Source organism: Mauremys mutica, chromosome 23, assembly GCF_020497125.1.
Source record: "Mauremys mutica isolate MM-2020 ecotype Southern chromosome 23, ASM2049712v1, whole genome shotgun sequence".
NCBI classification, from domain to species: Eukaryota; Metazoa; Chordata; order Testudines; family Geoemydidae; genus Mauremys; species Mauremys mutica.
Genome location: NC_059094.1, coordinates 491,684 through 507,462, shown reverse-complemented (window position 1 = coordinate 507,462; position 15,779 = coordinate 491,684). Strand labels below are relative to the sequence as shown.

At 47.3% G+C, this 15,779-nt stretch overlaps 1 non-coding gene across 1 annotated transcript; it reads left to right on the top strand.

The window, feature by feature from the left end:
- Positions 1–15,045: 15,045 nt before the first annotated feature.
- TRNAT-UGU lies at positions 15,046–15,119 on the top strand. Its single transcript has one exon. It is a non-coding gene; the product is annotated as a tRNA-Thr (tRNA).
- The last annotated feature ends 660 nt before the right edge of the window (positions 15,120–15,779 follow it).

The window sequence follows — 15,779 nt, the reverse complement described above, 5'->3', positions numbered from 1 at the left end:
TTTGTCTGTACCAAGTGCAAGCTGATCTCCATCTTGGAAGAGAAGATTCAAGGTCTGGAGAAACGAATAACAACCCTGCATTCCATAAAAGAAAATGAGGATTTCCTGGATAGACGTCAGGATCAGCTGCAGCGGGCACAACGTTCTGAAGATTCAGAGCAGGCTACGCAGCGGGGACAGAAGGCCAGCGAGGATAAGTGGCGGCATGTGACTTCCAGAAGGGGAAAGAGTACCAGAAACATCCATGTACCAGAAACACAGATACAGGTGAGCAACCGTTTTCATGTTCTCTCCACAGGTATTAGTGCAGAGAGTGGAGTGGATGATGCACCTGAGGGAACAGAGCAGAAGGAGACTCCACTGATTGGAAGGCATGAGATGCACCGTCCTAGGGATGGGGGTTCCACGACCACCACTCCCAAGAGGAGGAGGAGGGTGGTGGTGGTCGGGGACTCTCTCCTCAGGGGGACTGAGTCATCTATCTGCCGCCCTGACCGGGAAAACCGAGAGGTGTGCTGCTTGCCAGGGGCTAGGATTCAGGATGTGACGGAGAGACTGCCGAGACTCATCAAGCCCTCGGATCGCTACCCCTTCCTGCTTCTCCACGTGGGCACAAATGATACTGCCAAGAATGACCTTGAGCGTATCACTGCAGACTACGTGGCTCTGGGAAGAAGGATAAAGGAGTTTGAGGCGCAAGTGGTGTTCTCATCTATCCTCCCTGTGGCAGGAAAAGGCCAGGGTAGAGACCGTCGAATCGTGGAAATCAACGAATGGCTACGCAGATGGTGTCGGAGAGAAGGGTTTGGATTCTTTGACAATGGGATGGTCTTCCAAGAAGAAGGATTGCTAGGCAGAGACGGGCTCCACCTCACGAAGAGAGGGAAGAGCATCTTTGCAAGCAGGCTGGCTAACCTAGTGAGGAGGGCTTTAAACTAGGTTCACCGGGGGAAGGAGACCAAAGCCCCGAGGTAAGTGGGGATGTGGGATACCGGGAGGAAGCACAAGCAGGAGATTACAAGAGGGGAGGACTCCTGTCTCAGACCAAGAAAGCGGGACAATCAGCGGGTTATCTTAAATGCCTATACACTAATGCAAGAAGCCTGGGGAACAAGCAGGGAGAACTAGAAGTCCTGGCACAGTCAGGGAATTATGATGTAATTGGAATAACAGAGACCTGGTGGGATAACTCACATGATTGGAGTACTGTCATGGATGGATATAAACTGTTCAGGAAGGACAGGCAGGGCAGAAAAGGTGGGGGAGTTGCGTTGTACGTAAGAGAGCAGTATGACTGCTCAGAGCTCCAGTATGAAACTGCAGAAAAACCTGAGTGTCTCTGGATTAAATTTAGAAGTATGAACAACAAGGGTAATGTCGTGGTGGGAGTCTGCTACAGACCACCAGACCAGGGGGATGAGGTGGACGAGGCTTTCTTCCAGCAACTAACAGAAGTTGCTAGATCACAGGCCCTGGTTCTCATGGGTGACTTTAATCACCCCGATATCTGCTGGGAGAGCAATACAGCGGTGCACAGACAATCCAGGAAGTTTCTGGAAAGTGTAGGGGACAATTTCCTGGTGCAAGTGCTGGAGGAACCAACTAGGGGAAAAGCTCTTCTTGACCTGCTGCTCACAAACAGGGAAGAAATAGTAGAGGAAGCAATAGTGGATGGGAACCTGGGGGGCAGTGACCATGAGATGGTCGAGTTCAGGATCCTGACACAAGGAAAAAGGGAAAGCAGTAGAACAGAGACCCTGGACTTCAGAAAAGCAGACTTCGACTCCCTCAGGGAACTGATGGGCAAGGTCCCCTGGGAGAATAACATGACGGGGAAAGGAGTCGAGGAAAGCTGGCTGTATTTCAAAGAAACCTTATTGAGGTTGCAGGAACAAACCATCCCGATGTGTAGGAAGAGAAGTAAATATGGCAGGCGACCAGCTTGGCTTAACAGTGAAATCCTTGCTCGTCTTAAACACAAAAGAACAGCTTACAAGAAGTGGAAGATTGGACAAATAACCAGGGAGGAGTATAAAAGTATTGTTCAGGCATGCAGGTGTGAAATCAGGAAGGCCAAATCACACTTGGAGTTGCAGCTAGCCGGAGATGTTAGGAGTAACAAGAAGGGTTTCTTTAGGTATGTTAGCAACAGGAAGAAAGTCAAGGAAAGTGTGGGCCCCTTGCTGAATGAGGGAGGGAACCTAGTGACAGAGGATGTGGAGAAAGCTAGTGTACTCAATGCTTTTTTTGCCTCTGTCCTCACAGACAAGGTCAGCTCCCAGACAGCTGCACTCTGCAGCACGGTATGGGGAGGAGGTGACCAGCTCTCTGTGGAGAAAGAAGTAGTTCGGGGCTATTTAGGAAAGCTGGACGAGCACAAGTCCATGGGGCCGGATGCGCTGCATCCGAGGGTGCTAAAGGAGTTGGCCGATGAGATTGCAGAGCCATTGGCCATTATCTTTGAAAAATCATGGCGATCGGGGGAGGTCCCGGATGACTGGAAAAAAGCTAATGTAGTGCCCATCTTTAAAAAAGGGAAGAAGGAAGATCCAGGGAACTACAGGCCAGTCAGTCTCACCTCAGTCCCTGGAAAAATCATGGAACAGGTCCTCAAGGAATCAATCCTGAACCACTTAAAGGAGGGGAAAGTGATCAGGAACAGTCAGCATGGATTCACCAAGGGCAAGTCATGCCTGACTAACCTAATTGCCTTCTATGACGAGATAACCGGCTCTGTGGATGAGGGGAAAGCAGTGGATGTACTATTTCTGGATTTTAGCAAAGCTTTTGATACAGTCTCCCACAGTATTCTTGCCAGCAAATTAAAGAAGTATGGGCTGGATGAATGGACGGTAAGGTGGATAGAAAACTGGCTAGATGGTCGGGCTCAACGGGTAGTGATCAATGGTTCCATGTCTAGATGGCAGCCGGTATCAAGTGGAGTGCCCCAAGGGTCGGTGCTGGGGCCGGTTTTGTTCAATATCTTCATTAACGATCTGGAGGATGGTGTGGACTGCACCCTTAGCAAGTTTGCAGATGACACTAAACTGGGAGGAGTGGTTGATATGCTGGAGGGTAGGGATAGGATACAGAGGGACCTAGACAAATTAGAGGATTGGGCCAAAAGAAATATGATGAGGTTCAACAAGGACAAGTGCAGAGTCCTGCACTTAGGACGGAAGAATCCCATGCACTGCTACAGACTAGGGACCGAATGGCTGGGTAGCAGTTCTGCAGAAAAGGACCTAGGGGTTACGGTGGACGAAAAGCTGAATATGAGTCAACAGTGTGCCCTTGTTGCCAAGAAGGCTAATGGCATTTTGGGTTGTATAAGTAGGGGCATTTCCAGCAGATCAAGGGATGTGATCATCCCCCTCTATTCAGCACTGGTGAGGCCTCATTTGGAGTACTGTGTCCAGTTTTGGGCCCCACACTACAAGAAGGATGTGGATAAATTGGAGAGAGTCCAGCGGAGGGCAACAAAAATGATTAGGGGGCTGGAGCACATGACTTATGAGGAGAGGCTGAGGGAACTGGGATTGTTTAGTCTGCAGAAGAGAAGAATGAGGGGGGATTTGATAGCTGCTTTCAACTACCTGAAAGGGGGTTCCAAAGAGGATGGATCTAGACTGTTCTCAGTGGTAGAAGATGACAGAACAAGGAGTAATGGTCTCAAGTTGCAGAGGGGGAGGTTTAGGTTGGATATTAGGAAAAACTTTTTCACTAGTAGGGTGGTGAAGAACTGGAATGGGTTACCTAGGGAGGTAGTGGAATCTCCTTCCTTAGAGGTTTTTAAGGTCAGGCTTGACAAAGCCCTGGCTGGGATGATTTAGTTGGGTTTGGTCCTGCTTTGAGCAGGGGGTTGGACTAGATACCTCCTGAGGTCCCTTCCAACCCTGAGATTCTATGATTCTATGATTCTATGACGTCAAAAATGGTATATATATGTACTCACTGCTCTGTCTCGGGGTGTCACTCCTCTGGTATGAACCGAGGAGGGCACCCGCTCAGCTGATCGTTTTAATAAAGGGCTGCTATCTGTTTATACTCCATCTTGGTCTCTGTGCCTCCTTGGGGTAATTGACTAGCTCCGGGGAGAACGAGCCCTTTTGGCTAACAATTCTGGCGACTCCGCCGGGACCCTCCCTGTAGGGGGCGCTATCGCACCGGGGGCTAGTGAGCTGGTACCGAGAGAAGTGGCCACCTCGAGCTGATTGTGCGGCTCGTGCTCTCGGACCACCTCGGCCGGCCGGGGCGGCGGTGGCCTCTCTAGAGAGGGTTCACAAGGACACAGAGATCTTAAATTTGCCCTGTTCCAAGTCTCCAGAGCCGGACGTGGCCACTCCGGGCGGTAAGTGCGTTTACCTCTAGGTTTGAGAATGACGCCCCCGAAGTGTGGGAGAACTAAGGGGAACTTAAGAGGCTGCCTGTATACAGGAAGGTATATGTTTTAATGTTATGTGTTAGTATGCATGCACAGTGGGATTCAACTAGCTTGTGGGTTATTCATGTCTTAGGCTTCGTACTTTTGTTCAGTATGTTAATGTTCTTCCTTTTTACTTTGTACCAGAGAATGAGTGTATGTTAGAGAGTTAAGTCTTATAGGGACTGTTAAGACTTAGGCTGACCTCAGCCGCCCCAAGACTCCTGCTAGAGGAAACTCAATGACCAGGATATCTTGATTGCAAGGGGGGTCAGCCGACTGTCTGAAGGTCTCTTCCTTTTAAGTGTGTCTTGTGCATGTGTGTATAGTTTATGATTACAACCATATAATAAGATGGGATCCACTCAGAGTTATTATGCAGGGACACCCCTTGGTTGTATGCTAAATAATTGGCAAGCATTTAAACGCCAATCAGATTTTGGTGTCCCGTTAAGTAAAAACAATCTCATAAAGTTTTGTACAATAGAATGGACAACCTTTGGAGTAGATTGGCCAGACGGGGGTACATTGAAACCAGAAGTAATACAAGCTGTACACAATATCGTAACCCGAGACGGGCATTGGGATCAGTACCCGTATATTAATGTTTGGCAGGATCTGGTGTCCGATTCCCCGCCTTGGCTACAAAAATGTAAACAAAAAACTTTGCAAATATTAATGGCTCGGATCCCGATGAAAAGACAACCCCGTATACCTATGAAAAAGCCATGCCCGCCCTTAAAGCCCTGTCCACCCCCTGTAATTCCTTCGGCTCCAGATTATGTCCTCCCGCCCCCAGTATATCCCAGTTTGCAAGCCTTGGATAAACAAATAATGGCAGGTACGGGCCCTAAACACCCTCCCACTGTAGTAAAAGAGACAAGCCCCACCGACATAGGGATCCCACAGACATTCTTGCAGGAGGGTGAGGAACATGAGGATGAGGAGGATGAGAACGGTGTATATAAAAACACCAGGAGCAATACAGATGAAACTACAGTGCATAAGGCACTGCCTCTTCGCGTACAGATAGGGCGCGAGGAAAAGCCTGCCATGGTATATGTCCCCTTTGCCACAAGCGATTTATATAATTGGAAACTACAAAATCCCCCATTTTCAGAGGACCCAGCCCCCTTGACAGCAATTTTTGAAATGCTTATAACAGCACATAATCCAACGTGGGGGGACATGCAAGTAGTATTAAATGTTTTGCTAACACCGGACGAAAGGCGTATGGTCTTAGCAAAGGCCCGTGAGTGGGTAGAAACAACCTATGGTCAGGCTTCTGTAGGAGACATAATGCCCGAGAAAGAGCCTAAATGGCTACCAAATGAGACGGGGTTGCCAGCCCATCAGAGATATGCCGCCGCTATAGTACAGGGTATGAAAAAGTGTATTCGGAAAACCCCTAATTGGGCCAAATTGTATAATATAAGGCAAGAACGGAAAGAAAATCCAGCAGCCTTTTATGAGCGCTTATGCGATACCTGTAGGAGGTACACGGATTTAGACCCAGGGGATCAGAATGGGAAAGCAGTGCTAACTCCCCTCTTTATTGGTCAATCTTATGAAGATATTAGAAAGAAATTACAAAAGGTGGAAGGTGCATCGGGAAAGAATATAGAGGAACTATTAGAGATTGCTTTAAAAGTGTATGATAGACGGGACGAGGAAGAAAGGAAAAAAGCTCTCATTATGGCTTTGAGGCAAGGACAGGACAAAGATGAGAAACAGACTAGGAGAAATGAGTATGCTTTCATAGGGGAAAAAGGAAAGCCCCGACGTCCCCGCTTAGGACGAAATCAGTGTGCTCTGTGCAGACAGGAGGGACATTGGAAAAATGAGTGTCCTAACAGGCACATGATACGACAGGGACGCAGGACTGAAACAATCCCACCCCCAATCCTTTACAATGCAGGAGGCTCGGAAGCGAATCTCCCCAATGAAGAGGCCGAGGGACCCAGCAGCCCCTCTTAGCAGCACAACCTGCTAGACTGGATCCCACGGTAGAAATTAGGGTAGGGGGCCGCCAAATTGAAGCCCTGATTGACACTGGGGCTGCCCTGAGTGTACTTCCCCTTAAGTCAGCGCCGCCAGGCAGACCCTCGGGGCATACTATTGTTCAAGGACTTGAAGGATGAAATGTAGTAGTAGCAAAAACCCTTCCCCTTCTAGTAAAAGTGGGTGACCATCATATCGTACACCAGTTTGTTTGTCACCCCTCCTGCCCCATTGCCTTGTTAGGACGAGATATCCTTACTAAACTGCAAGCGGAGATCTCGTTCAATAATGGGACCATAGAAGTATGCCTGCCTAAACAGCAGACTTCTAACTATATAATGGCTCTAATGGGTGATAAACTCCTATACACAGACAACCAGGAGACTGAAGGGGATTTGATATCAAGGGTTAATCCTGAGGTCTGGGCAGAGACAGGAGGCGTGGCACAAGCTTGTAATGCTTCCCCGATACAGATCCAATTAAAAGAGGGCAGCAGGCCAGTTCGTGTCTGACAATACCCCCTGAAACTAACCACACGAATTGGACTAAAACCGCTCATTCTAAAGTTCATACGGTGTGGGTGGTTAAAGGAAGGTACCTCCCCATATAATACTCCAATAATGGGGATTCCCAAGCCTGATGGACAGTACCGTTTAGTACAGGATTTGCGAGAAGTTAATAAACTTGTAGAGGCCCCCTATCCAGTTGTCCCGAATCCCCACACAATCCTCAGTCAGATTCCCAAAGAACATACCTGGTTTTCGGTAATAGACCTGAAAGATGCTTTCTTTTCAATACCTCTCGATACTGAATCCCAGAAGCTGTTCGCTTTTGAATGGGAAGATCCGGATACACATTATAAAGCTCAGTATCTGTGGACTGTTCTTCCACAGGGACTGACCTGTGCTCCCGAGATTTTTGGCAGCCAGCTAAAAAGAGACCTGGCCCCATTCCTAGTCAAACATCCCACATGTTCCATAGTTCAGTACTGTGATGATTTGCTGTTAAGCACTGAAACAAAAACAGCATGTAAAAAGCAAACTGTAGAACTCCTGAATTATCTTGGCAAACAGGGGTACAAAGTCTCAAAAAGCAAAATCCAACTAGTAAAACAGCAAGTTACTTTCCTTGGGTATCAAATAACAAAGGGCAGTCGCAGCTTGGGTAAAGAACGAATCCAAGCTATACTGGAAAGTCCCCAACCACAAAATCCGTGTGAATTGAGGGCCTTCTTAGGCCTAACCGGATTTTGTCGGCTCTGGATCCCTGACTATGGAGGGAAGGCTAAACCCCTGTATGAATCATTGACTAAGGACGGGTTGCTACGCTGGACGTGGACTAGGGAAATGGAGAAAGCGTTTCAAGAGCTTAAAACTGCACTAATTCAACCCCCTGTCTTGGCTCTCCCGGACCCACGAAAACCATTTACCCTATATGTCCATGAGCGAAAGGGGGTAGCGGCTGGATTCCTGTGCCAGCGATCAGGACCAACCTGGCGACCTATTGGTTATTATTCAAAGGTTTTGGACCCTGTTGCCAGGGGCTGGCCTGCTTGCTTGCATGCCGTAGCAGCTACCGCCCTTCTTGTTCAGGAAGCTGAAAAATTGACCCTGGGTGGAGATACTGAAGTCATAGTCCCACATGGAGTACCCCAAATATTAGGAACAGGGGCCGGAGCTAGGCATTTAAATCCGAGTCGACACTCACGATATGAAGTCGGACTCCTGTTAGCTCCTAACTTGACCTTTCGACCCATCAGTTCCCTTAATCCAGCCACCTTGTTGCCTGATCCTGGGGACCCCCGTAAGCCCGGACCCATACACGATTGTATTGAGGTTCTGCAGCAAGAGACTAAACCACGCTCAGACCTCTCTGACGTACCGTGGCCTAACCCTGACATCGAGGGATACGTAGATGGCTCTAGCTACGTAATTAATGGCAAACGATATACTGGGGCAGCAGTGGTAATTAAGAATGACAAGATCTATAAATTTAAGTTAAATCCACATTGGTCAGCCCAAGCAGCAGAATTGGTGGCTCTCATTGAGGCCCTCCGAATGGGTACAGGAAAGATCCTTAATTTATATACAGACAGCCGTTATGCGTATATGGTGGTGCACGCTCACGGTATCCTATGGAAAGAAAGAGGATTCATTACAGCCTCGGGCCAAAAGATAGCACATGGAGGCCTTATTAAATCCCTACTAGAGGCTCTAATGCTTCCGCTACAAGTCGCTGTAATCCACGTGCGTGCTCACGGCAAAACTCCTCAGGGAGAGCAGCGAAAATACAATCAATTAGCTGATAAGGCTGCACGAGAGGCAGCACAAGATGGAGTTGCGTGGCTTTTAATAGTAAAAGATACTGAATGTAAAGTCCCAACTCCACAGTATACTACTGAAGAAACAAAGTATGCCCAAAGCATAGGGGCCCGTTTGCTCCCCTCGGGATGGTGGAAATTGCCAGGAGGGGAACTCTTTGTGCCTCAGCCAATTTTGAAGGAAACCCTTCAACTGTTACATAAGGAAGGGCATATGGGATCAGCAGCTATGGTCGACTTAGCTATCCGAACCCTTAAAGGATTAAGGATGCATATGGAGGCCCAACGGATTGTTAACACTTGCCCAATTTGCCAACAAACAAATCAAAAGGGCCGAGAACCTCCAGCCCCAATGGGAGGTCAACCCTGGGCCACATATCCGTTTCAGAGATGGCAGGTTGATTTTGCCGAAGTACCCCCATGCAGGGGCTACAAGTATTTACTTGTCTTTGTTGACCAACTGACTGGGTGGGTGGAGTGTTTCCCCACCAGACATTGTCAAGCCCGAGCTGTTGCTTAGGCCTTGATACAAGAAATAATCCCCCGATACCACGTACCAGAGGTTATTAATTCTGATCAGGGTAGTCACTTTATTTCAAAGGTGACACAAGAAGTATCTCAAGCCTTAGGCATTCAGTGGAACTTTCATACAGCTTGGCGCCCCCAAAGTTCAGGCCAAGTGGAAAGAATGAACAGAACATTAAAGGAAACTCTTACTAAAATATGCATGGAATCAGGATTGAAATGGCTTGATGCTTTGCCCCTAGCACTAACTCACCTGCGAAGGGCTCCAAGGCGAGGATTAAAATTGTCACCCTTTGAACTGGTATTCGGATTTCCTCCCCGAATTCCTATTGCAGAATTCCGGGAAGATGTGACCTGGGAAGTGGGAAAAGATACCTTATGGAAACAAGTTTCTTTCCTACAGACTGTTTTATCCCAGCTACATCAATACGCAGCATCTTTCCAATCCCTGCCCCTCGACCGGCCTGTCCATCCATTTCAAATTGGTGACCAGATCCTCGTCAAGAAGTGGAAACGTGACCCCCTTACACCACGGTGGGAAGGTCCACACACCGTCTCCCTCATCAGCCACGCCGCAGTAAAGCTCCTTGGGAACGACAAGTGGACTCATCACACAAGAATAAAACGGTTTCTCATTCCTGACGAAAGAGCCAAACCACCAGAAGAGGACTACAGCCCTCTGTCCACCCCGGCACCGGAGGCCCAGGGAGGCACAGGCGAAGCCTCAGGCAACTGGATCAACCCTCTGCCTACCTCGGCACCGGAAGCCCGAGGGAGCACAGGAGAAGCTTCGGACTGGACTTACGAGCCCCTGGACGGACTTAAGGGTTTGTTTAAGAAATCATAATGCGAATAACACTATTAATTTTAAGTATATACCTTCTTCATTGTAATGGATGGGAAAATACCTTCCTGGAACTAGGAGAAACAATAGCAAAGTCCTTTAATCTCAGTAATTGTTGGGTATGTGGAGGACCAGGAGACTTAAATGAATGGCCATGGGTAGCCCAACCAGTACAGCCCAAATGGTGGGTCAGTAATTTAAGTATGGTCCGTAACGGAACAGAAGTATGGGCCCAGGATAGTAGCCCATGGCGACTCTATTCCTCTGGGATGGGTATACTATGCCTTAATAGAACAAAGTCAAAAGGAGTATATGTAGGGGAAAGTCAATGTGAATGGACCTTATCCCCCGGATTTGATTGTTGGGATCCTAATTGTTTACCATACAATTGCTCTAAATATCAGGGGCGATGGAATCAAACCAATGTACAGCTGACTAATGGCAGCTGGATAGCCTGCTCCTATCAACTGTATGATAGTAATGATTTTGCCGGTAGCAGCAATTGCAACGCAATACAACAGGATAAATTTTTTGATGATTATCTCTTTTTACGTTGCCAGCGAGATAATACCACAGCCAAGGATCACGTGATACGAATCTATCGCTGGGCGTGGCAACACTATAATGGGACCCGAACAACCCACTTTAGGCAATTTTGGTCAAGCACTACTCAGCCTAAAGGAGGGGGTTGCAATTGTGTATGGAAAATGGGAGCAGGAGCCTGGAAATGTGAGCATTGTAATTCTAAAGGCGAATCAGTTATGGGGGGAGGACCATTAGGATCTGGCGATCATTTGTATTTTGACATGCCCAAGTATAAAACTAATAATTGGTCCCTGTCCCCTGATACAACTACTCCCGACCCCTGGGATGGACCCTTTGCTAATGGAACATGGGCCCTAAAAGGCCACTATTGGATTTGTGGTCAATACGCTTACCGTCGACTACCACCCAATTGGTCCGGGGTATGTTATGTAGGATATATTAGGCCTCTATTCTTCCTACTACCTCTCCTACAGGGAAAAACCCTAGGAGTCAAAGTATATGATGATCTTATTAGGGAACAACGATCTATTGATTCCACTTTAACAGCCGGAAGTTCCCAAAAATGGGGTACACAGGAGTGGCCACCTGAAAGAATCATAGAACATTATGGACCAGCCACGTGGAACCCCGATGAGCTCGTAACAGGAGCTAGGGAACCAATTTATAACCTGAATCGAATAATCAGATTGCAAGCTGTTTTGGAAATAGTAACAAACCAAACAGCTACAGCACTTGATCTTTTAGCTGATCAGGCTACTCAAATGAGAACTGCAATTTATCAGCATCATATAGCTCTTGATTATCTGCTAGCAGAAGAAGGAGGATTATGTGCAAAATTAAATGAATCAAATTGTTGCTTACAAATAGATGATAATGGAAAGGCAGTTAAACGCTTAACAAAAGCAATGAGAAAGCTAACTCACGTCCCAGTACAAACCTGGAAAGGATGGGATACAGATTGGCTTACTTCATGGTTGCCACAAAAGGAATGGATACGCCAAAGCTTCCTTTTTGTTATATGTATTATCCTAGCTTTATTAGCCTTAGCCTGCCTTGCCCCTTGTTTGGTGACAATAATCCGACGATTAATTAACCAAACTATAAATCAACAAGTCATGGTGTTACTCCAACCAACAAAAGCTGAGGATTGGGGATATGAAAGCTCTTAAAATGCTTTCATAAAAAGGGGGGGATTGATAGATAACATGATTTGTGCTTAGTTGTCTGTTTTTGGGAATGTGCTTGGTGGTTCTAAGAACTGATGCTATTGCTACATGATCCATGAACTGCTTGCATAACCAATAATAAATATTGAACAGTACCATGGTCAAGGGGACAAACGTGGAATGTTTAGAGTACAAGTAAATAGACCTAAGTACCCCACGTCTGCAAAATCCTGAAAATATGCTGTATCACTATGGTCTGATATGACGTCAAAAATGGTATATATATGTACTCACTGCTCTGTCTCGGGGTGTCACTCCTCTGGTATGAACCGAGGAGGGCACCCGCTCAGCTGATCGTTTTAATAAAGGGCTCATCATTCCTGCAGGATCTGACACAGAGCAGCTGTGCTCTCTGCTTCTATGATACAGTGGTTCTCTAGTACACTTGCCCATATTCTAAGGAAGACTGATTCTGTTTTTTGATACCATAAAGGAGGGATTGACTCAGGGAGTCATTCCCAATTTTGGCTTTTGCGCCCCTGGCTAAGAGCAGCCAGGGGCACTTATGACAGCAACAGATGGCGCAGTGCAAAAGGACTGGTAACCATGATCATCTTTTTACCAATTTATGGATTGGTAGATGGTACAGTATGGTTGATAATCATCTCTTCTGTCATGCAAAAGCATGCTGCTGTGTAGCGCTGCTGAATCGCCTCTGTCAGCGGCATCTAGCATACATACGGTGACAGTCACAAAAGGCAAAACAGGCTCCATGTTTGCCATGCAATGGCATCTGCCAGGGCAATCCAGGGAAAAAAGCCGCGAAATGCTTGTCTGCCGTTGCTTTCCCGGAGGAAGGAGTGACTGACGACATTTACCCAGAACCACCCGCGACAATGATTTTTGCCCCATCAGGCACTGGGATCTCAACCCGGAAATTGCAAGGGGTGGGGGAGGCTGCGGGAACTATGGGATAGCTAGGGAATAGCTACCCACAGTGCAACACTCCAGAAATAGACGCTAGCCTCGGACCGCAGACACACACCACCGAATTAATGTGCTTAGTGTGGCCACGCGCACTCGATTTTATAAAATCTGTTTTACAAAACCGGTTTATGCAAATTCGGAATAGTCCCGTAGTGTAGACGTACCCTAGGTGTGTCTGTGCAAACACGGTCTGTTCCTGAAGTCTTTCCCCCAGCTCCTCACTAGATGTGAGGGGGGAGCTAATTCAGCCCCTGCTTCCGCTTAGTATTTAAAAACTCCTTATTGTCCCTAGTTCTGCTGCCCTTAGATTTCTCCTCCTGTCCATTTTCTAACAGCTCAGATGAAGTGGCTGAGTGGTTAAGATGATGGACTGCTACTCCATTGTGCTCTATGCGTATGGGTTCAAATCCTGTTCTCATCAGATGCATTTAGTTTTCACCCCTCCTTTGTAGACAACCATCTCCCCCTTTGGTTCAATGACAGATCAAACAATGTTGCTTCTTGCAAACAAAAACCTTCTCAGAAACTCAGAACTCCCTTGCTTTAAATAAAATGTCTAAATCCCAGATTTCTTTAAAAAAGAAATTCTCTAGTGCTGTATTTCTTAGTTTTTATCTCAAAAGGGAACATCCTCATCTTCTCCCTCAAACACCCTGGGACCTGCCCAAATTATTAAAATACCCTCAACCCGAGCAAGGCCAGAGCAGTGAACCAGAGCTAGTGTCTAGGCCAAGCTGTTCTGAAGGAGGCAACTCCAACATTTTCTCCCTGCTTCCCTTGGCAAGGTCTGACTGAGAAAACAAAATTCCCCAAACTGAAAATTTTCTGCTGAAAAACTAATACTAGTCTGTTTGGGGACTTTGGTTTGCAAGTATTATTGTTATTATTCTCTTCTGATTTCTGAATCAGTTCAGTCTTTGTCCTCCAGGTGTGTTTCCACCTGCTGAGTTGTGGGGGAGAGAGGCCAAGTCATGATGTCTCTTCCCCTCTTTCATAGTTTCTTCCAACTTGATAGGAAGCTCCTTTGTTACCATGTGACTCAAGCAGTGTCCATTGTCTCTGTGCTATCTCGGAGAAGTCTGCATTGTACACGGTTCCTGGGCTAGTCCTTGGGAGTGTGGATCCCTTCAATGGGCCAGCAGCGAGTCTGGCTCCTCCCTTGTCACACCTGAAAGGCTGGTGGGGGGTATTTCTCAACCTCATAACATATCTCAGTAACACACACAGAGCAAAACTTCATAACTTCCCAACCAATGCGAGCACACACAATCCAACACGATATTAATGTTCAACAGATCAAGACTTTTGAAATGATACGTCACAAGGCAGACTTTGAACAAAGCATATCATCATTATATGAGAGTGGTGAATATGGGGCTTCCAGGTGCTGCTCTGAGCACAGCGTGCCACACCTGGGCTTACATTGCAATGGAGACGTACCCTTAGAGTCCATCTCTCCTGGGATAAAGATGGCCCACACCTGACTCTCTGCCAATCCCCACTGGGCCCTGAGAAGTGTTGTTCGTGTTTGTATTCTATAAAGCAGAGGAGCAGATGAAGTTTTGCTCCCAAGGTGTGTGTGTGATTCTTTGGACAGGTCTACACTACAAAATTAGGTTGGTGTAATTACATTACTTAGGCTGGCAATGCAGTTCTATCAAGCTAATCCCGGTATAGATAGTGGCTCAGCTGTCAGAACTTTCTGGAGCTATGAAAGGGGAGGGGCCCATGGCTCTGTAGCAGGAATGCAGGGCAGGTGAGTTCACGGCAGGCATGGTGGGATACTGGTGGAGGCCAGTTATGGTGATATAATGACCAGCAGCATTTACACTGACATTTGTCACTTTAAGTTTGCTGCAAAAAGCACTAGGCCTCTCGTCGAGGTGGTTTTATTTTGTCGCCAGATGTGGTATTGCAGTGTGTGCACCAGCCAAAAACTGCTGACCGAGGGAGCGTTGTGTGTTTTTCACACATCTGAGCAATATAATGATGCTGAAGTAACCTTGTAGTGCAGACCTGGCCAAAGATTCTCTCTCTCTCTCTCTCACACACACACACACACACACACACACACACACACACACACACACACACACACACAGAGAGAGCTTGCAAGGAAAACCTCACCTGCTCCTCTGCTTTGCAGAATCCAAACACAAGCAAAGCTTGTCAGGCCCCAGTGGGGATGGCAGGGAGTCAGGTGTGGGCAGACTGTGTGTTGTTGCCCTAGGCAGGCACCATGGCTTAGCTGGCTAAAGCACCTGTCTTGTAAACAGGAGATCATGGGTTCAATTCCCAGTGGTGCCTTATTGACTAACTCTTGGGCAACCTGGTATTGGCTACTGTGGGAAGACAAAACACAGAGCTTTTTGGTCCAGCCCAGTGTAGTTGTTTAAATTATACTCACAGGCACTGATAACAGACTTACTGAAAGTTTGGGAGTTAAGAGCTGATAGGTCAGTGTTCCAGCCTGTCACAGATCCCGCTTCCTCTGGGACAGGGGCAGGTCTGGGCTCTCACACGGAATGGCTCATTGTGGCTGGCAGAACCTGTGGGCGGCTCATTTAGTTTACACCGAGGGTTGAGTCCTGCTTTGTGCACCGTGTGTGAGAATGAAAATCCTAAACCGCCCTTTGAAATAACGAATGCAGCAGGACGTGCTATTGTCCCTGCCCCAAAGCAGACAGACCAATGGAGAAATGCCATCGAGTCCAGGGTAATACTCCACTGCCATTTTACCTTTTTTGCTTGCTAAACTCCCTCCCAACCTTGCGGGCTCCCAGAGCCCGGTATTGAGCCTGAGCCGAGATGCAATGTAAGCCCAGGGTTAGTAGAAGTCATGTCAGCAGCCCCAACACATAAACATAAACCACATAAACCACAAGGGAAAGACCCACCCCCCAGATAAGCTGGACAGTGTCCTTCTCCCTACGGTTCGTAAGTCCAGCAACCAAAAGTCCTTTAACA